The sequence below is a fragment of the Podarcis liolepis genome (assembly GCF_965112155.1).
Source record: "Podarcis liolepis genome assembly, chromosome: 9".
Taxonomy (NCBI): Eukaryota; Metazoa; Chordata; class Lepidosauria; order Squamata; family Lacertidae; genus Podarcis; species Podarcis liolepis.
In genome coordinates this window covers 1,990,824-2,009,796 of record NC_139564.1, presented here as the reverse complement: position 1 = coordinate 2,009,796, position 18,973 = coordinate 1,990,824, and the positions used below count along the sequence as shown (strand labels likewise).

The 18,973-nt window shown below is 48.9% G+C and overlaps 1 protein-coding gene and 1 long non-coding RNA gene across 5 annotated transcripts in view; one reads left to right on the top strand and one right to left on the bottom strand.

Annotated features, from left to right (window-relative positions):
* LOC310686051 overlaps positions 1–18,973 on the bottom strand; it is a 424,340-nt gene that overhangs the window by 80,364 nt on the left and 325,003 nt on the right. The window lies entirely within an intron of this gene.
* ZNF638 (zinc finger protein 638) overlaps positions 1–18,973 on the top strand; it is a 71,436-nt gene that overhangs the window by 13,395 nt on the left and 39,068 nt on the right. Inside the window, exon 1 of one of the 4 annotated variants that reach the window (XM_083520409.1) lies at positions 9,065–9,226. The exons of the other annotated variants lie outside the window; for them this stretch is intronic. The gene's annotated coding sequence lies outside the window, so the exon portion shown is untranslated. Of the gene's footprint in view, positions 1–9,064; positions 9,227–18,973 lie in introns of those variants that run through there. 4 annotated transcript variants of the gene reach the window in all.

Here is an 18,973-nt window from a genome sequence, read left to right as displayed (position 1 = left end):
GGTAAGTCTTGTTTATGGGAGGGGAGATTGTAGCCTCCGCCTGCCCCTCCTCGTTAAGGGTATCCCGTTAAAGGGATCCGGGTGTGTGGTGCCTGTCCAAAGCCTGGGCGTGGGCTAGGGCCATGCCACAACCCCTTCGGGGACCCTGGGGGTGCCACGATTTGATGTATATCATAGGGCTCCCTCTACCGGTGGTTTATTCTTAGGAGGCTCCCTGCAGATGGGCAGGAGTCATGATATAGTCTTCTTTCACCCAATGCCTAAGACAAACCGCTCACGTGTGTAACCAATAAAGTTGTGGCCCATTTTATCCCATTGACCTAAATATTTGTGTCTGTGTTTTTATTATCTAAGAGGGCTGCAGGGCCCGTGGTCTCGACATGCAGTGAGACCAGGCTTGATTTCTGTTTGAGTCCAAGATCATGGTAGCCCCTAGGCTGTGGGGTACCTCTTGTCCGTGGGGAAAGCCACTTCATCCTTGTCAGGGCGGCGTGTTCCTCTCTCCACAAACAAACACCTCCGGAGACTTCTAGTGCTTTAATGGTCTTTATTTACAATATTTACAATGGTCATCAAGAGTTCATTATCATTCATCAGAGTCACTCAGTTCAGATACCGGTAGAGGCCTCCGCTTACACCGCCAACACCTCATAAAATTCGGGAATTTATCGCCCCGCCTTTCAAGTTCCCTCTTGTCCATGCACCTCACGAGAGCCGTCATAAATCTCTCGCCAGTCTCCGATCCAGAACTTAACCCTTGTCCCTGTGGAGCTGTTGGCTCACTAGCAGCCTCTTCCTGGCTCTCTACGCCTGAAGACACTGCCCTTCCTTCGCCTGCTCCTCCAGCTCCCTCTCCCTCAGGCACAGTGTCCTCTTCTCTACCCTGAATTCTCTCCCACATCCGGGGAACTCGAACGTACTGACTCAGCCCTGACAATCCTGCTGCTCCCACCACCACCTGGAGGATGAGCTGGGACAGCCGAGGCCCCTTCCCACACGGGACTTTTCTGGGAGTGTTACAGGACTCTCTTTCCTTTGCAATGTTGTTTGGGGTTTTTTAAGTGGGGATGGAATTCACACTGAGGTCCAGCTCCGAGGGCCTACTGGCAGTTCCCTCACTGCGAGAAGCCAAGTTACAGGGAACCAGGCAGGGGGCCTTCTCGGTAGTGGCACCCGCCCTGTGGAACGCCCTCCCACCAGGTGTCAAAGAGAAGAACAACTACCAGACTTTTAGAAGACATCTGAAGGCAACCCTCTTTAGGGAAGCTTTTAATGTTTAACAGACTACTGTATTTTAATACTTTGTTGGAAGCCGCCCAGATTGGCTGGGGAAACCCAGCCAGATGGGTGGGGTATAAATAATAAATTATTAAATTATTATTATTATATGTTGTGATTTTTGAAGGTGGGTGGGTTTCATTTGGCTTGGTGAAGCACCATGTCACCTGGAAGAGCTCCTCTTCTCTTCCTGGCCTTGTGGGGGTGGGGGATGGGATGGCTTGCAGAGGGAGCCTCAGCTGATACATGGAGGTCAGGAAGGGGGAGAAGCTGCAGCTAAAGAGCACTGTGGGGCTGTCTCTGCTGCCGCTGCTGAATGCAGAAGGGCTTCCTGGGCTTAGCCCTTGCTCAGCTGCTGGTTTCTCCACCTTCTGCACTCACCCCCATCCTGTGGTGAGGCACCGTGAGGGCCTTTATGGTGATGTCGTCATTCCTGTATGTCCGGGGGTTGGACTGGATGACCCTTGGTCCCTTCCAACTATTCAATTCTGTGATTTTACGACAATGAGAGAAGCAAGGCCTTCTGGGCGCTGATGCTGTAAGCCACTCCATTGTAGGATCGGTGTGTGTGTGTGTATGTGTAAATAAACCGTATATCCTAAAGACACCACAGTCTCTGCTGTGCCTCATTTCCAAAAGGAAACGCGAACCCTGGGGAAGCACCTGGAACCTCACACAGCTCGGAGCTTGGGGAGGCATGCTGCATACTAAAACACTTTTTAAAAGCGGTATTAAAAATCGGATATCTCCTTTGATACATATTGTGAAATGTGTCTCCAGACACCTGCTTTGGACCTTCTCGAAAGTACCAACAAGTGGGGAAAGGAGTGCCACTTTTTATAGTTATTTCCAATCCCCCACGCAGGAGAAATGTAGGCACTTTGGATGCGCAGCACACACAGCAATGAGCCTCTTTGGGCAAGCTGACAACCTCGATGGCTTTAAAAGACGACTGGAGGAACGGATGGAGGAGATGGCTCCTCGCCAGGATGGTTGGAGGCAGCAAGGCTTCTGAATGCCAGTTGCTGGAAGCCGCAGGAAGAGAGAGGGCTCTTGCCTTCACGCCCCGTTTGCTGGTTTCCCCCAAGCATCTGGTTGCCCCAGCGAGAAGAGGATGCTGAACTAAATAGCCCATTGAGCTGACCCAGCAGTGTCTCTGACTTCACCCCCAGAGGCGCACTCCATTGTCTCTTGAGACGGAAGGATGCCAATAACTATGAATGAAGCTCAGGGGGGACAAATCCTGATGTGGAAGGTGGGAAGGGGACCGAGGAAGAGTGTGAGCCGAGAGGATTCAGTGTTCCTTCATCTAAGGTGAGCCTGACGTTATCGTGCCTGCCTATCTCCATATTCAGCAGCTGCTGAGCTAAGCCTCTTAACCTTGGCATTTAGCAGGCAGCGACAAAACAACTGAGGGGATCTAACCTTGGCGCAGTTTATATTTTAGGAACATTTTACGTTGCAGTTCACAAAGCCTCCCTTTCTCCATTTAAAAATACATGCATACATGCCTGAAGCTATAAAAGTAGCAGGTTAGGCTACAAATAAACCAATGAATAAAATGAAAGGCTTTTTAAAAAATAAAGCAATCCGTTTGGAAGTGGCTTCTCAGGGGTCCGGCCTGCCAAGCGGGCTTTTCATTCTGCTGTGCTTGAGCATTCTGAAGGAGAACTTGGGCTCCCTTGGCATCTGCTCTCCAGGTCCCCAGACCACCTGCTGCTTACAAATTCCCTGACTTTGCTGCAAGGTGTCTGGCATGGAAACAGAGGTGGGGTGAGGGGCTTTAGCTAAGCACCCATCCCTGTCAAGGAGCATGACAAAGGCATGGTTGCCCCCCAGATGCTATGGCACTCCCAGGTTTTGGAAACAGGCAAGTGACCGGTTTGGGATGCGGTCACACTCCCTCTGAAGGAGCAGGCTTGCTGGTACACCTTTGTCACTAGGATTGCTCACAAATCCAATGAGTTTTCAAGAGTTCTGCATTCTGATTCCTGGAGCTAAGAAAGAAGGAAAAGGAGTTGCGAAAGGAAAAGGGACCTCATTGTTTGGGAATAAGCTGAGGCTGACTCCCTTCAGCACCAGGCTGGCAAAACTAAAAAATGCTAGAAAGTGCTGTTGTGCCGACTTCTCTGAATCACGCTGGGGAGAAAAGATGAGCTGTGCAGGCAGAGCAAAGCCAGCTTAACATAGCCAAGATGCAAACCCTCTCTGAGACACTCTCTATTTAGTTTTTAGTTCTAGCCAGTGCAAGTTTTGCATAGCTAGCACTTTGACCCTAAGGAAGCACCCAGCAATTTGGGATGCATAATATTCAAAAGGTTGAACAATACAAATTACGACAGCGCCTTAACAGATTTTAACTTTTGCAATCTGTTGTGGCAGATGCACTTTATAACACTAAAAACAGGGCGCTGGTTACTCAAAAGTTGCAGGTATAATTTCATTAAGTAAAGGTAAAGGGACCCCTGACCATTAGGTCCAGTCGTGATCGACTCTGGGGTTACGGCGCTCATCTCGCTTTATTGGCCGAGGGAGTCGGCGTACAGCTTCCGGGTCCTGTGGCCAGCATGACTAAGCCGCTTCTGGCGAACCAGAGCAGCGCACGGAAACACCTTTTACCTTCCCGCTGGAGTGATACCTATTTATCTACTTGCACTTTGACGTGCTTTCGAACTGCTAGGTGGCCAGGAGCAGGGACCGAACAACGGGAGCTCACCCCGTCACGGGGATTCAAACCACTTACCTTCTGATTGGCAAGTCCTAGACTTTGTGGTTTAACCCACAGCGCCACCCACGTCCCTAATTTCATTAGAAAACAGCAAAAGGCTACAGCTGCTATTAGCCCCTCTGAAGCAAGAAGGCAAGGCAGATCACTTTATGTAAAATAAACAATCAGGTGCATTTTGATCATGGGTGATCTTCCTCAGTGGCTTTTGGGATCTGTGTTGGGGGCAAGGACCAAATAGGCATCTAGAAAGGAGAATTCCCTGGATGCCAAGATCCAAGTTTGGGACAAGTGCTCTTGGTCAGTTTGCATTTCTTGGTACAGAAAGTATTGATCTGATGTATAGAGATCTTTCCTATTCTAATTAATTCAAGAGGGTTCTGGAGGTTTCTCTGTGTGAAAGAAACAAGCAGAAGGTTCCTGATGTTTGGGTTGCTGCTTCAGAGAAGCTGAGTACAGCTGGCTTAAACTGAGCCTGTTATCTCTTCTTCAATGCAATGCTGACTATAATAATAGGCCAGAAGGCCTGGGTTTTGCTCTCTTTTCTATCTTTCCTTCTGGTGTGGTGTTCTTTATATAGTGTTAAGGTTTTTGTCTTATTATAAATTTAAGTTAAGTCTGCTGCAACTAGATTTTTTATGAACATGACCAATCCTGAATGTATGGAATTTGTGACCATTATGCTCATTTGCCTTCAGTAGCAGTAAAGCTCTCTTGGATGAAATATTAATTGCCTCTGGTCTGTTTTTGGGGAAGCCTGCAGCATGTTTAAATTTTTACTCTGCTAACTATACATTGGAGTTCTGCTTTGGATCAATACTGAGTAGAATTCATGACACTCTTTGGTAAGAGAACAGCAATTTAAAATCACAAAACATGCAGCAAAATAAAGCATGGAAATATAGGCTGCTGGACCTTTTAAATATGGCTTTGTGAGTTCCACAACGTCCCACCTCCCTTAGCATGTTTGTTGAGTTAGAAATGGTTTACAGTGGTGCCCCGCAAGATGAATGCCTCACAAGACGGAAAACTCGCTAGACGAAAGGGTTTTGCGTTTTTTGAGCTGCTTCGCAAGACGAATTTCCCTATGGGCTTGCTTTGCAAGACAAAAAACGAAAACGTCTTGCAAGTTTGTTTCCTTTTTCTTAACACCGTTAATACAGTTGCGACTTGACTTCGAGGAGCAACTCATAGAACGTGGTGTGGTAGCCTTTTTTGAGGTTTTTGAAGACTTTGGTGATTTTTGAAGCTTTTCCAAAACTTCTTTTAAACTTTTAAAACTTTTTGGGGGTTTTTTTGGATTTTGGGTTGGGGTGTTTGGAATTCAAGGACTTGGTGTTGGGGAGGGGTTTGCAAGAATCTGGAAGCTTGTGTGTTTTTTTCCCTGCATTTTTATGATTTTCTGTGACCATTGGGCCACTCTGCTGTTTTTTTTAAAAAAAATCTGGATTTGAATTTCTGTGTGGTGGGCGGCTGGGGGAACAGTTGAGGAGGGGGGTCTTCAGCAAGAAGCAAAGAGTGGAAGAGGAACCTTCTTCGAGTTGTCCCCTAGAGTCTTAGAAAATGTACTGTACACTTTGTTGATTTTTAAATGTTTTTCTGTCATGTTTAGAAACTTAATTTATTGTTCCTTCAATTTTTGAAATGCTCTTTACAGTATGTGTGACTTTAAAGAGCACTTAATAAACTCTTCTTGTACCAAATTTGGCTTGGTTTGGACTTTTTTTTGACCATAGGAACGCATTAATTGAATTTCAATGCATTCCTATGGGATTTTGTGCTTCGCAAGACGAAAAATTCGCTAGACGAAAAAACTCGCGGAACGAATTAATTTCGTCTTGCGAGGCACCACTGTACTTCCAAACTCTCCAAAGATCAGATTCATGTGCTTTTCCATACAGCATTCAGAAAACACAAGGCAGTAAAACTTGGCTTAGTGATGAAAATTCCTAAATTATTGGTATAGGGCAGGGGTCTGCAACCTTTAAGACAAAAAGAGCCACTTGGACCCGTTTCCAAAGGAAAAAAAACTGGGAGCCGCAAAACTCGTCATTATAAAAATAACTTTTTTGTCACTTTTTTATTATTTCTTTGTTTGACCCCTTAGAATTACTCCTCCTCATAGAAATAAACGTTAAATTAACAAGTTACCTTTTTTGTGTGTGTGTTCTTCACTCCCCTTCAAAACAGTGACCAGCGCACATGCCCCCTTTCAATGCAGTGACCAGCGTACATGCCCCTTACAATGTAGCGGGCGGGTGGGCGGGAAAGTGATGTCGGGATGGTGCGTGACTAACGCACGCACTGCCCCCATGCGACATCACAGCCAGTACAGTGCCCGCCACAGTGGGGAGTGTCGGGGCGCACAATGCGCCTCCTCCCCTCGCTAGTATCCGCCCTGGAGCCGCGGCAAAGGTGTAAAAGAGCCACATGTGGCTCCGGAGCCGTGGGTTGCAGACCCCTGGTATAGGGACACAAGAATGACTTGTAGGAGCCATGCAGTCTGAGCTGCAATAACCGGCTCAAAATTACTTTACATGTTGAGCTGCTCTGGTAGACTGAAAAGGAACAAAAGCTTGGATTACCTAATCCCTCCTGAGGTGAGCTAAGCCTGGTAAGACAGTTGACTCTCTGGCATTAACCCCTTTGTGCATTAATTAGACTTAAGCATGTTGGTTAGATGAGGCTGTTTCTCCCAGAATCTGACGGATCCCAAAGCTCCTATAGAAAGCAATAGCCTGCCTTTCAGCATTGTTACTGAAAGCTCTTTAAAGCTGCACCATCTAAAAACAACATATTTCTTAAAGGTCTTGTGCAAATAGATGCACATATAATTGGCTGATCAATTGGTTTAGATTGTGGGTGTGTTTATTTCCACGTACGAATCGTGTCACCTTGACCATGCGGGAAACATCTTTTTCTTGTCATGTTAAGAAAAGAACGGCACCCCACGCCCCCGCAATATCTTGGGTCGAGGACAGATGGAGTCCGCCTTTCATCTTCTGGTGAAAAACAGGAGGAGACTGTTGCAGGGGATTTGCACGAGGCTCAGTTGGGAGCTGGGCAGGTGAGCTTTACTGATTTTCATGCCTTTAGAATAGAAACCTTTGCAAACCTAGATTCAGTTAGGTAGCCGTTTTGGTCTGACGCAATAGAAATATATATACCGTATTTTTCGCTCTATAACACGCACCCGACCATAACACGCATGTAGTTTTTAGAGGAGGAAAACAAGAAAAAAATTATTCTAAACGAAACAGTGGATGTATGATTTTTGTGGTTCATGCTGTGGCCACAGACATGTGATCTGACAGTGAGTTTGGGGTAGCCCAATGCAAAAATCCTGAGGATCCATGTGGATCCATGCTTTGTAACCACGTTTTTGCACCACTGCGGCCCCAGGCAATAGTGGGTATGTGATTTTTTTGGTGCAAGCTGTAGCCATGGACATGCTATGTGATCTGCTGGTGAATTTGGGGTGACCCGTGTAAGCGGCTCCTCTCCTCTCCCACTTTGCTCCTTTAAAGGAAGCAGGCTCTCTGTCCCTCTCTCCTCCCCACTCAGCAGCTCTTCTCCCGCTTTGCTGTTTCAAAACGAGCCACGGAGGAGGGAAGGAAGGGGAACCATGGATCCCCTGCTCACGACTGCAGCAGATCCCCCCTGCCATCCGTAGGCATTCGCTCCATAACACACACAGACATTTCCCCTTAGTTTCTAGGAGGAAAAAAGTGAGTGTTATGGTGCAAAAAATACGGTATATATAAAAATTGTCCAGTAGCACCTTAGAGACCAACTAAGTTTGTTCTTGGTATGAAATACAGTCCTACCTCGGGTTAAATATGCTTCAGGTTGAGTGTTTTCAGGTTCCACTCCACGGCGACCCAGAAGTAACGGAATGCATTACTACTGGGTTTTGCCGCTCGCGCATGCGCAGATGCTCAAAATGATTTCACACGTATGCGCGGAAGCGGCAAATCGTGACCCGCGCAGGTTGCATTCGCTTCAGGATGCGAATGGGGCTCTGGAACGGATTCCGTTCGCATCCAGAGGTACCACTGTACCCTGACAGGTATCTGAAGAAGTGTGATGCACACGAAAGCTCATACCAAGAACAAACTTAGTTGGTCTCTAAGGAGAGACATCACTTTGTCAACAAAGGTCCCTACAGTTAAAGCCATGGTTTTCCCAGTAGTGATGTATGGAAGTGAAAGCTGGACCTTAAAGGAGGCTGATCGCTGAAGAATTGCTGCTTTTGAATTCTGGTGCTGGAGGAGACTCTTGAGAGTCCCATGGACTGCAAGAAGATCAAACCTCTCCATTCTTAGGGAAATCAGCCCTGAGTGCTCACTGGAAGGATAGATCCTGAAGCTGAGGCTCCAAGACTTTGGCCACCTCATGAGAAGAGAAGACTCCCTGGAAAAGACCCTGATGCTGGGGAAGATGGAGGGCATAGGGAGAAGGGGACGACGGAGGACGAGATGGTGGGACAGTGTTCTCGAAGCTACCAGCATGAGTTTGACCAAACTACGGGAGGCAGTGGAAGACAGGAGTGCCTGGCGTGCTCTGGTCCAGGGGGTCACGAAGAGTCGGACATGACTAAACGACAACAACTCTCTCTCTCTCTCTCTCTCTCTATATATATATATAAATTCCTTCCAGTAGCACCTTAAAGACCAACTAAGTTAGTTCTTGGTATGAGCTTTCGTGTGCATGCACACTTCTTCAGATATATATATATATACACATATCCCTTTGCATATGGCTGAGCCATAAGCAACATATATCGGAGCAGCACCAATCCTCGCAGCAAAAAACCCCACGAAGTTAGAAGGCGGTCTTGTTGCATTTTGACCCCCGGTTTTAGCCCCTGACGAAGAGACCTGCGGGATCCGGAAGCTTCCGGGGACCTCTTTGCGGCTTCTCCGCATGCGCGTGCGTGGCGTTTTCCCGCGCATGCTCCGTCCCTTTCCCGCCTCCGCCCGGCGGCTCCTTTCGCCCTTCGCGCATGCGCAGCGGCCCTTTCCCTCGTCCCCATCCGGGAACCCCCGGGCGCGCATGCGCAGAGCCGCGCCGCCCTCCGCGTCGCTTGTTCCCCTCAGAGCGGCGGCCGCGTCGGGGGCGAGGCGGGAGCGGAAGGAGCAGCGCGGCGCCCGCGGCCTTGGCGTGAGTCTTCTTCTCCCTCCGCGCAGGCGGGACCCGAGGCCCAGCGCGGTGCCGACGAAGGTGAGGCGGCGGCGGCGGCGGGGGGCAGGAGGAGCGGGGTCCCGTCGGGGGAGGAGGAAGGGGGGAGGGAGGCCTCGGCGCCCGCGAAGCCGCTTCTCAGGCCTCAGGCTCCGCCGCCAGGGCCCCCCTCCCCCCCCCCAAAGCGTGAGGGGGGGAGGCAAGAATATTATTCGCGGGAATCAATAATAACCAGTAACAAGACGGTGGGTTTTGGGGGGGGGCTGCGCGTACCGCTAAAGAGGGCCGCCTCGAGGTTGGAGGAGGCCCTCGGCGCCTGAAGGGAACGGGGCCCTTTGTCAAAAACAAATTGTCGCCGTTTTTTTGTTGAATAGATGCAATATGGTAATTTATAGACTAAAGCCGTTTGCACTGAACAAATAGGAGACTACACAACACAAAACGCTGTTGCTGTATGTCGGTTTCATTTTTTTGTTGTTTTTCTCTTATATTTTGGAAATGTACATCCAGTCCCCCCCCTTTAATTTTTTTGGGGCCCCCCAAGAGAGTGGGACCCTAAGCTATAGTTTGTTTAGCTTATATGTAAATCCAACACTGCCTCTAAACATTTTGCGAATCTAAGTTGGGCCTCATTGAGGGGCAGTGTTTCAATATGAGTGGGAAAATGAGAGTACTCCTAAACATTATTTTTTTTTTTAGAAAAAAAGCACTGGCCCTTTGCTTGAATTTTGAAGATTAAAATCTTTGGGTAGAGGCAGCCCATTCTTATTTTTTGCATTGTGCTTAGTATACTTTTAGATGTTTAATAAATTGCATACTTATATACAATGGTTTTTTCTGGGTGTGTGTAGGGGTACGCATACCTCTAAACATGTTGTGAATCTAAGTTTGGCTTCATTGAGGGGCAGTATTTGAATATGAGTGGGAAAATGAGAGTACCCCTTAAACATTTTTTTAAGACAAAAACACTGATTAATAATAATAATAAGTCTCCACCGAAACCCTCCCCTCTTTGTGGGGGGGGGGGGACAAGTGAGTGCCTTGTGCGATGTTACATCTCCACCTGCCCTGTGAACAACACTATGTTGTTATAATTATTAATATTAGTATTCTTATTGGCTTCCATCCTTGGCTCGCCATTGCGGCTTCCTCTGGTTCTGCATTATTCTCACACTGTCACATCCCCAGTCCACCTCCCCTTTGCAGGCTTTGTTTTGGGCACCCGTGTCACGTGCGACATGAACTCCCTAGCCAGGATCCATGCATATCTTGCAGAAAAGACAAAGAAAAAACTATGACTCTTGCCCCTCGTGAAAGTTGCCTGTCGCCTAAGGCGCCTGGGGGAAGGTGGCAGCTGGGGAAAGGAAGCTATTGGAGAAGGAGCCAGGCGGGAGAGGGAAATCTCTGGGCTTCTTGGTCCTTCCTTCCATATGTTGCCTACCTGGGAATTGTGAGGGGGGGGGGGAGTTGCCTGTGCTTCTTCTTCCAGGTCCTGCCTGTGGGTTTCTTCCCACTGGGGCATCTAGGGGAGATCGTGAGGCTGACCGAGATGGGGCCCCTTTGGCTGCTTTTCATTAAATTTATGTACCGCCCTCCGTCCAAAGATCACGGGGCAGTTTGTTCAGCTTTTGTTGTGTCCCTAATTCCCATCACGCTGGTATTTTCCAGGGACGAGTCTAGAGTCCACTCGCCCTACAAGCTGATATTCTGCACAAACTGGATGGTGCTTGTAACTTCTTTCCCCCCAGGTATTTAGCCCCTCACCCTTCTGCCAAAACAGCTCCCAGGCCAGCTTTCACAAATCAGGACTCCTATCTGTAGATTGAAGTGACAAGAGCTGCTTTACTACTGAACTTCGGTGGTTTTTCTGTAGTGCCTTCAATACGCATGACATTTTACAGCAAACGTATAAGCTGTCTTAGTTTCTTACATTAAGGAAGCTGCAAGGTTTGTTTCTGACAGGCCAGAACAGGACCAGCTTTGGTTATCAACATGGGTCTGGTGCTCCTAGTACTCCGTTTACTCTTTAGCATATTGTACTGTACAGAAAGGCCATAGCTGAGGAATAGAGCATCTGCCTTGTATATCCCTGGTATTTCAAGATAGGGCAGGAAGACAGCCCTAGCAAGCCATTGCTAGTTATTATAGGCAATACTGCACTAGATGGATCAGCTCTCTTGACTCCGTATAATTTACTATGTTCATAGTACAGTCCTGCAAAATCTGCCAAGCTAAGTGTTAGGGATTGATTAGCTGCTTGTGCGTAAAAACGTGCTCCCTCAGAGTTTGTGCGACCCCACAAACCTCCGTGTGTGACGGAGCTCCTCAGACATGTCTGCTCTAGTCACTAGTAGAGTCCGACAGTGGCTGTCTGCGGAAGCGTTTCCAGCAAAGGAGCTCCTTAACGGAAACGCGTCTCCTGGACTCACGGCGTGACAGTTTCCGGCGAGGTGTGGGTCTCCCTATGGGAGACTCAGATACCTCCCCACTGTTCTCGCTGGAAGCTTCCCTGAGCCCTCCCTCCTGCTCGCATTCCCTCAGAGACCCACTCCTCCCCCTGCTGGTCCCTGCTTCAGCTGTTGAGTCTCTTTCTTCCTCCCTGAGTCCCTCCACCACCTGATGCTCCGATGGCAGTTCCCTGACATCCACCTCCCCTCCAGGGCCCCCCTCACCCCCTCCCATTTCCTCTCCCCTGGGAGGTGAAGGGCTAAAACCCCGAAACGAATCTTCCTCATCTTCCGACGTCTCGAACAATTCCCTCCATCGATCGTCGTCCTGGCTCGCTGAATCCTCTTCCTCTTCAGAATCTGGGAACCCCTCCAACTCCTCTTCCTCGTCGGTGGTGGCAAAGTATTCCCTTCGGAACCTCGCTACAGGCTGAGGTTTACGTGGGAACCTCTGATGAAAAGTCTCTATTAAAACTTCGTCATTGACATCCTCTGCCCTAACCCAGGTGTTTTCCGACTCCGGTTCCCCTTCCCACATTACCAAATACTCTACTTGATCTCCCTTCCACCTGGAATCGAGGATCTCCGCTACATGGTAGCTGTGTTCCTTCTCCTCCATTGCTGGTCCCCTAGTGACCCTCCCTTCACTGTCTCCTCTATACGGTGACAGCAACGACCTGTGAAAAACTGGGTGCAGTTTCATGTGGTTCGGTAACCGGAGCCTGAAAGCCACTGGATTGACCTGCTGCATGACTTCAAACGGACCCAGCCTTTTGGGTCTTAATTTCTTACAACCTCCTTTGAACGGCAACCCTTGGGTTGACAGCCACACCTGGTCCCCCACCCTGATGCTTTCACCTTCCCTTCGGTTTTTGTCTGCCTGCCTCTTATATTCCTCCTTAGCCCTGTTTAAGTTGAGTTGGAGCTGGCGATGGATCGCTTCCATTTCTTCAACGAACTGTTCTGCAGCTGGAACGCTCCAGTTCTCCCCCTCCCCCCCTGGGAAGGCTCTGGGATGGCACCCGTGATTAGCCAAAAAGGGGCTCATCCCCGTGGACACGTTCTCTGCATTGTTGTAGGCAAATTCTGCCAACGCCAGCTTCTCCACCCAATCATTCTCTCTGTCATTAACATAACACCTCAAATATTGTTGGAGAACCCCATTTGCTCTTTCCGCCTGCCCGTTGGTTTCTGGATGACGGGCCGTTGAAAAATTAACCTCTACATGCAGTAAGCTCATGAGCTTCCTCCAGAACCTGGAAGTAAATTGTTTCCCTCGGTCTGAAACCACCCTCAAGGGGGCGCCATGCAACCGAAACACATTCTCTACAAACAATTTGGCTGTTTCTTCTGCTGTGACCGCATGTGAGCAGGCTATAAAGTGGGCCATTTTAGTTAACAGGTCTACTACAACCATGATGGCTGTTTTCCCTCTAGACCTTGGCAGATCAGTCATGAAATCTATTGCCACTGCTTCCCACGGTCTTTCAGGTGTGGGCAGTGGTTCTAATAAACCAGCCGGCGCCCGCCTCTCCCCCTTGGCTCTTTGGCATTGTTCACACCCTCTCACATACTCCCGCACATCTTCCCTGACCTTGGGCCACCAAAATTCCCTGGTAACCAGCCACATGGTCTTGTGTTGCCCAAAATGCCCTGCTGTGGGGCTATCGTGCAGCTGCTTGAGTACCTTCTCCCTCAATCCCCCTTCAGGTATATATAACGCTCCCTTATAATACAATGCCCCGTTTCTCTCCTCAAAACCACCGGATTTGTCTTCCTCCCTCCTGAGATCCCTGAGTTTGTCCTGGGCGTATGCATCCTGCACCGTACCCTCTACCAATTCCCTTTGCCCCACCAAAGTCGCCCCACACACCCAGCGGTCCTCTGGAATGATATGGGTTTCTTCGGGTGCTCCCTCCCCCTCCAAATATTCAGGTTTGCGTGAGAGAGCGTCCGCCCTAACATTCTCTGGGCCTGGCACGTAACAAATCTCAAAGTTAAATTTGGAGAACTCCTGGGCCCATCTCAACTGCCTTTGGTTGAGCACTCGCGCAGTTCTCCAATACTCTAGAATTTTATGGTCCGTGCACACTTGCACCTTATGTTGTGCACCAACTAGCAGATGCCTCCATCTCCGGAACGCCTCATGAATAGCAAGAAGTTCTCGGTCGTACACCGTGTAGTTCCTCTCGGATTTGTTCAGCTTTCGCGAAAAGAAGGCACACGGTCGCCACTCTGACTCCTCCTTCCCCGGCTGCAGAAGAAGCACCGCCCCTATGGCTCTGTCAGATGCGTCTGTTTCAACCCTTAGCTTCTTTCGTAAATCCACATGCAGAAGTTGTTCTTCAGAGGCGAAGGCCCTTTTCAGCTCCTCAAACGCTCGCTCCGCCTCCGCCGTCCATACAAACTTCTTTTTACTGCTGAGACAGTCAGTGATGGGCGCCGTCAGATGGGCGAAGTTGCGGATGAACTTACGATAAAAGTTTCCAAACCCTAGGAACCTCTGCACATCCTTCTTGGTTTTGGGTGTTTTCCATTCCAGCACTGCCTGTACCTTGCCGGGATCCATGGCCAATCCCTTGTCTGACAGGCGGTACCCCAGGAATTCCACCTCCTTGGTATGGAACCGACACTTCTCCAGTTTGACCCACAGCCTGTTGGCTTGCAGTCTGCTCAACACTTCTCTGACGTCTCTCACATGTTGCTCCTCATTCTCCGAATACACCAACACATCATCTAGGAAAGCAACGCAATTCTTGTAGAGCAAAGGGCCCAGTACGTGGTTCATAAAAGATTGAAAACACGCTGAGCCTGCTTGTAATCCAAATGGCATAACGAGGTATTCAAATGCCCCCAAAGGGGTAAACATGGTGGTTTTCCATTCATCCCCTTTCCTTATGCGTATCAGATTGTACGCCCCCCTTAGATCCAGCTTTGTAAAAATCTTTCCCTTCCTCACCCTGGTCAAAATATCATCAATTCTGGGCATAGGGAAAGCCACCGGTTCAGTCACTGCATTTAACCTCCTAAAATCGCATACAAGTCTCGGCTTGTCCGCGTTTTTTTTGTCCACAAAGAACACTGGGCTACCCCCTGCTGCTTTGGACTCTCTGATGAAGCCTCTCTTCAGGTTCTTGTCAATAAACCCTCGCAACTCCTGCATTTCTCTGTCTGACATGGCATACAACTTGCCCACGGGAAGCTGTGCTCCAGGGAGTAAATTGATCTGGCAATCAAAGGGTCTATGAGGTGGTAGTTGGTCAGCTTCCTTCTCGCTGAACACGTCGCTGAGATCTGCATACTGTGGTGGTACCTTCACCTTCTCCATTACTTCAGTCCCTGCTAGGGTGGCTTGGGCCCCTGCTGAACCCTTTTCCCCTTTGCAGTGTTCTAAGCAATGTGCTGAACCAAAGGACACCACTCTTTGATGCCAGCCAACCAGCGGATCATGTAGAGCTAGCCAGCTCATTCCCAAAATAATGGGAGCGCCTCCCAGGGTGCCCACATTAAACGCTATCAGTTCTGTGTGCCTTGCCACCCTCATTATCATTGGGACAGTCTGCAAGCTGACTCCTCCTCCCAACAACTCCCTGCCATCAATCGTGGTCACCTGCAGGGGGTTGCTTAAAGGGATAGTCTGTATCTGGTGTTCAGCAGCAAACTCCTTGCTCATAAAATTGCAGGAGCTGCCTGAGTCCAAAAGCGCCTTTATTTTTAGGGGGTGCCCATTTTGCAGCTCTAGCGACACTTCAATCACTAGAGCAGGTCGAGGAGCTTCTGGCACGGGCACTTTCACTGCTCTTTGGCCTGGCTGCAGTGCCCCGATTGTGGCAACCAGGCGTTGGCTTTTACCTGCTCCGTTCCCCCCTGTTCTCCCCCCTCAACAGCTCCCACCATCCCTTGCCATTCCTTCCTCTGGGGGCAGACTCTGGCAAAGTGGCCTGGCTGTTGGCAGAGATAGCATTTCCGGGGGCCCTTTCCCTCCTTCTTAGCCCCCTCGCTGGTTTTTGAAAATGCGCGCGCGCGCGCTGTTCCGATTTCCATCGGCTCTGCCGGCGGGAAAGCTGGCTCAGGAATGTCTGGAATGCGGAACTCCTTCCAACGTTCCCCTCTCCCTTCCCGCCTCTCCAAGGCTCTTGCCTCCTGCCGCGCTCCTATGGTCAGCGCAGATTTGGTCAGCTGATCCATAGACTCCGCCCTGGGGCTCCGTGACAGCTCGTCTTTCACCGCCGAAGAAAGACCTTCTTCAAATAGCATTTGAATGGGTGCCGCCGATAAATCCCAACTCAGTCTGTGAATCAGCATGGTAAACTCAGTCCAGTACTCACGGACAGATCGACTTCCCTGCTTACAAGCCATTAGCTGTCTGCGCACCGCCCCTTCCTCAATATCGCTGGAAAACATGATATCCATTGCACGAAAGAACTTCCTCGTGTCCTTTAGTATGTCATTGTGCGTTGCCATTAGGGGTCGAACCCAGTCTCTCGCCCCTTTCTCAAGATGCCCAATTACGAAAGCAACTCGCGATTCCTCATCAGGGAACTCATCGAACTGCACATTAATGGCATATTGCATCTCTGTCCTAAAGGCATGGTAATCCTTGGGGTCCCCCCCAAATTTTTGCACCAATCCTGGTACCTTTCTGGGGAATTGAGTGGCTCTCCCCTTCTTGTCTGCATCCTGAGCCCTTCTCTCCTCCAGCCTCGCCGTCTGCAGCGCCAGTTGGACCTCCAACGCTCGGTATCTATCTTCCAAGCTTGGACCAGCTCCAGCCCCCGCTCCTCCGGTTCCGGTTGGTTCGCTCATGATGCTTTCTCTTGCACAGGCAGTGTACAGAGACTGTCGGACTGCTGTTAGGGATTGATTAGCTGCTTGTGCGTAAAAACGTGCTCCCTCAGAGTTTGTGCGACCCCACAAACCTCCGTGTGTGACGGAGCTCCTCAGACATGTCTGCTCTAGTCACTAGTAGAGTCCGACAGTGGCTGTCTGCGGAAGCGTTTCCAGCAAAGGAGCTCCTTAACGGAAACGCGTCTCCTGGACTCACGGCGTGACAGTTTCCGGCGAGGTGTGGGTCTCCCTATGGGAGACTCAGATACCTCCCCACTGTTCTCGCTGGAAGCTTCCCTGAGCCCTCCCTCCTGCTCGCATTCCCTCAGAGACCCACTCCTCCCCCTGCTGGTCCCTGCTTCAGCTGTTGAGTCTCTTTCTTCCTCCCTGAGTCCCTCCACCACCTGATGCTCCGATGGCAGTTCCCTGACACTAAGTTAAGAGCCCATAAAATCTGTGAAGAAATTTCCTGTGGCTTCTAGGGTGTAACTGAATGTTTCAGTTCTTGGCATGTGGTTTGCACTGCCCAGATCAAAACCTCATTCGCTAGTGGAAATGGGTCTCACATGCTTCCCCCTTCCCCCGCTGGATTTCAACATGTTGAAATTTTATTATCATGGTGGCAGCATCTCATGCGCGGAGCTGAGGTGAGGGAGGCTGGAGGGTGGACTTGTTTGGTGTGGGAGCTGCTGGCTGGCTGCTTCTGGGTTGAGGCTGTGGCGCTTAAGGGGTTTCTCTCGCCACTTGGATGCTTTGAGCCAGGTACGACTTCAAAAAATGGCATCTTCCAGTGCTACTTCCACATCTGCCTGGTTATATGTTCCTGAAGCACATGTGCTTTTGCCTTCCGTGTAGACCAGGAGAAGGAGCCTTACCATGGCTCTGCATCTGACACGTGCAGAGCAAAACAAAATGTTAGCCACCTGGTGAACTTGAGGCTGGACAGGAAGCCAGAGTTCATGCCCTCTTTGGCAGATCTTGAGCCTGGAGGAAACCTTGGGCTTTCTTTGCTTGCCAGATCCTGGCTGACCTCTCACTGTGACGGAGGTGGTCCAGATTGTCAAACGACGTTCATTGTCAATGTAACTTACTGAATTGAACTTCTTTAGAATTGGTCGACATTTGATCCTTGCGGTAACTAGGTTTTGCCTTGAGCACCTGTGATCCCTTCGCTAGCCGTGTTACATTCATACAGATACCTTCCCAGATTTCTAGTGCCGTAGTGGGATATAATACAGGTAGAAATCTTGGGTTTACAGAATAAAGAAAGATATTTCTGTGTGTGCGGTCTGAGCATGTCCTCTCTCGGTGAGTTCACATTCTCTCGGTGAAAGAGAATGAACAAAGCAGGAAAATTAACTTCCTTCCAGGTGGCCAACTGAGTCTCAAATACAATTCTGTGGTCTCAACCCTTCTGTGCGTTATCTAGTCTTAAACTTGCTAGTTATATTTGACTGCAACTTCCCACACTTAATTTCATTGGTTCATTTCATGAAATGTATACACTGCTTGATTGTGAGAGAAAGCCACAAAGTGGTCTACAAAAAATATAAAACAATAAAATTGTTTATTAAAAAACCAATCATGTAAAACATTCAGAAAACTAAAATCACCCTAAAACTAAAAACATATTAAAACATGTTTCAGCATCACTTTAAATATTGGGCAGGCTTGTCTAAACAAAAGCTGGCGCCCAAAGGGATGCAGTGAAGGCACCTGCCTTATACCAATCATACTATTCATAGTTCAGTAGGTGGAAGTGGTCACCCTGTGGGAACTGAAAGATAGCAACGGGCTTTTAAAGGCAGCAGGGAAAGGCAGAAAATGAGTTCCCTTCTTTCCCTGGAACTGTGCTAAATGATGCTTTGCTAGATAAGAGAGGCAAGAGGTCATTCACAAGCAACAAAACGACCTGTATGCTCTTCTCGGTGACGATAGCCCTCTGGGTGCAGAAATGCATCTTTGATTTGATTGTTTTGTATGTCTTTAAGTGGCCCTAATGCTTTAAATGGCCTTTAAAAGTCCTCAAACTGCATATTTTCAGACAACAAAATCTTGTCTTAAAATGCATTTGGCCCGCTTCAAAGGAGAGCGTAATTCATAGGATTTAATCGCCATCTTCCAATATCTAAAGGGCTTTCACATGGAAAATGGAGCAAGCTTGTAAAGGGAAGTTCTCCTTTCCAACAAGCTTGCTTTTTGCTGCTCTGGAGAGTAGGACCCAAAACAATTGATTCAAGTTACAAGAGAGGAGATTCTGAATTAACATCAGGAAGAACTTTCTGACGGTAAGCGTTGTGGAAAGGAATTCCTCAGAAAGTAGTGGACTTCTTTCTTGGAGGTTTTTAAGCAGATGTTGATTGGGCACCTATCGGGGATTCTTTAATTGAAGTTACTGCATTGCAGGGGGTTGGACTAGATGACCCTCAAATGTCCCTTCCAACTCTACAATTCTGTGATTCTATGCTGTGTGTGGGAATGGAGTATCCTAAAACTAGTTTAGAACACTGAACAG